The following is a 3294-nucleotide window of genomic DNA, read 5'->3' as shown; positions in this document are numbered from 1 at the left end:
GGGCGTTCAGCGCCTAGATGCAACATATTTCTGACGTTGAACGCCAGCCAGATGCTTGTTTCTGGCGTTCAGCGCCAGCTCTTCCTCAGTGTGCATTTCTGGCGTCTAAACGCCAGGATGCTGCTTGTTTCTGGCGTTCGACGCCAGATCCATGCTCTGTTCTGGCGTTGAACGCCAGCCAGATGCTCCTTACTAGCGTTTAAACGCCAGTAAGATCCTCCTCCAGGGTGTGATTTTTCTTTTGCTGTTTTTGATTTCGTTTTCAATTTTTATATTTATTTTGTGACTCCACATGATCATGAACCTAATAAAACATGAAAGAACAATAAAAATAAAAATAAAATTAGATAAATAAAAATTGGGTTGCCTCCCAACAAGCGCTTCTTTAATGTCAATAGCTTGACAGTGGGCTCTCATGGAGCCTCACAGATGTTCAGAGCATTGTTGAGACTTTCCAACACCAAACTTAGAGTTTGGATATGGGAGTTCAACACCAAACTTAGAGTTTGGTTGTGGCCTCCCAACACCAAACTTAGAGTTTGACTGTGGGGCTCTGGTTGACTCTGCAGTGGGAGAAGCTTACTGTGCCTCTTTTCCATGTTTACAGAAGGATAACCTTGAGTTGTAAACACAAGGGAGTCCCCATTCAATTGAAGGACTAATTCACCTCTATTAACATCTATCACAGCTCTTGCTGTGGCTAGGAAGGGTCTTCCAAGGATGATGGATTCATCCTCATCCTTCCCAGTATCTAGGATTATGAAATCAGCAGGGATGTAAAGGCTTTCAACCTTTACTAACATGTCCTCTACTTGTCCATAAGCCTGTTTTCTGGAATTGTCTGCCATCTCTAATGAGATTCTAGCAGCTTGCACCTCAAAGATTTCCAGTTTCTCCATTACAGAGAGTGGCATGAGGTTTATTCCTGACCCAAGGTCACATAGAGCCTTCTCAAAGGTCATGGTGCCTATGGTACAAGGTATTAGAAACTTTCCAGGATCCTGTTTCTTCTGAGGCAATCTCAGTTGATCCAATGCATTTAGTTCATTGGTGAACAGGGGAGGTTCATCTCCCCAAGTCTCTTTACCAAATAAATTGGCATTCAGCTTCATGATTGCACCAAGGAACTTGGCAACTTGCTCTTCAGTAACATCCTCATTCTCTTCAGAAGAAGAATACTCATCAGAGCTCATGAAGGGCGTAAGGAGGTTTAATGGAATCTCTATGGTCTCTAAATGAGCCTCAGAGTCCTTTGGTTCCTCAAAGAGAAACTCCTTATTGATCACTGGACGTCCCAGGAGGTCTTCCTCCTTGGGATTCACGTCCTTCTCTTCTCTTGTGGGTTCGGCCATGATGGTCAATTCAATGGCCTTGCACTCTCCTTTTGGATTTTCTTCTGTATTGCTTGGGAGAGTACTAGGAGGGATTTCAGTGATCCTTTTACTCAGCTGGCCCACTTGTGCTTCCAAATTTCTAATGGAGGACCTTGTTTCATTCATGAAACTCACAGTGGCCTTAGATAGATCAGATACTAAGTTTGCTAAATTAGAGGTATTTTATTCAGAGTGCTCTGTCTGTTGCTGAGTGGATGATGGAAAAGGCTTGCTATTGCTAAACCTGTTTCTTCCACCATTATTAAAGCCTTGTTGATGCTTTTGTTGATCCTTCCATGAGAGATTTGGGTGATTTCTCCATGAGGGATTATAGGTGTTTCCATATGGTTCACCCATGTAATTTACCTCTGCAATTGCAGGGTTCTCAGGATCATAAGCTTCTTCTTCAGAAGATGCCTCTTGAGTACTGTTGGATGCAGCTTGCATTCCATTCAGACTCTGAGAAATCATATTGACTTGCTGAGTCAATATTTTATTCTGAGCCAATATAGCATTCAGAGTATCAATTTCAAGAACTCCCTTCTTCTGAGGCGTCCCATTACTCACAGGGTTCCTCTCAGAAGTGTACATGAACTGGTTATTAGCAACCATGTCAATGAGTTCTTGAGCTTCTGCAGGCGTTTTCTTTAGGTGAATAGATCCACCTGCAGAAGTATCCAATGACATCTTAGCTAATTCAGACAGACCATCATAGAATATGTCCAGGATGGTCCATTCTGAAAGCATGTCAGAAGGACACTTTTTGGTCAGTTCCTTGTATCTCTCCCAAGCTTCATAGAGGGATTCACCTTCTTTCTGTCTGAAGGTTTGAACATCCACTCTAAGCTTACTCAGCTTTTGAGGAGGAAAGAACTTGGCTAAGAAAGCCTTGACCAGCTTATCCCAAGAGTTCAGGCTATCTTTAGGTTGAGAATCCAACCATATTCTAGCTCTGTCTCTCACAGCAAAAGGGAAAAGCCTGAGCCTGTAGACTTCAGGATCTACTCCATTAGTCTTAACAGTATCACAGATCTGCAAGAATTCAGTTAAGAACTGAAAAGGATCTTCAGATGGAAGTCCATAAAACTTGCAGTTTTGTTGCATCAGAGAAACTAATTGAGGTTTCAGCTCAAAATTGTTTGCTCCAATGGTAGGGATGGAGATGCTTCTTCCATGTAAATTGGAATTAGGTGCAGTAAAGTCACCAAGAATCCTCCTTGTATTATTATTATTTTCGGCTGCCATCTCCTCTTCCTGTTCAAAAATTTCTGTAAGGTTATCTCTGGATTGTTGTATTTTAGCTTCTCTTAGTTTCCTCTTCAGAGTCCTTTCAGGTTCAGGGTCTGCTTCAACAAGAATGTTCTTGTCCTTGCTCCTGCTCATATGAAAAAGAGGGAACAGAAAAATAATAATAATAGGGATCCTTTTTACCCAGGTATAGAGGTTCCCCTGTGTGAGTAGAAGAAGAAAAGAATGTAATGTAAAGAAGAGAAGAAGAGAAAATTCGAACACAGATGGAAGAGGGGGTTCGAATTTGGGTGAGATGAAGTGTTAGTAGATGAATAAATAAATAGAAGGAGATGAGAGAGAGATTTTCGAAAATAATTTTTGAAAAGGAGTTAATGATTTTCGAAAATTAGAGAGGGATAGTTAGTTAGGTAGTTTTGAAAAAGATAAGAAACAAAGAAAAAGTTAATTAGTTAGTTGAAACAAATTTTAAAAATCAATTTTTAAAAGATAAGAAGATAAGAAGTTAGAAAAGATATTTGAAAATCAAATTTTTGAAAAAGATAAGATTTAAAAAAAAAGATATGATAGGAAGATATGATTAGAATTAGTTTTGAAAAAGATTTTATTTTTAAATCATAATTAATGACTTGACTCACAAGAAATCACAAGATATGATTCTAGAACTTAAAGT

At 39.7% G+C, this 3294-nt stretch overlaps 1 non-coding gene across 1 annotated transcript; it reads left to right on the top strand.

Annotated features, from left to right (window-relative positions):
- Positions 1-2114: 2114 nt before the first annotated feature.
- LOC112753629 (small nucleolar RNA R71) lies at positions 2115-2222 on the top strand. The gene has a single exon (XR_003178005.1). It is a non-coding gene; the product is annotated as a small nucleolar RNA R71 (small nucleolar RNA).
- The last annotated feature ends 1072 nt before the right edge of the window (positions 2223-3294 follow it).

This window comes from Arachis hypogaea, chromosome 15 (assembly GCF_003086295.3).
Source record: "Arachis hypogaea cultivar Tifrunner chromosome 15, arahy.Tifrunner.gnm2.J5K5, whole genome shotgun sequence".
Classification (NCBI taxonomy): Eukaryota; Viridiplantae; Streptophyta; class Magnoliopsida; order Fabales; family Fabaceae; genus Arachis; species Arachis hypogaea.
This window is presented reverse-complemented; position numbering and strand designations above follow the sequence as displayed.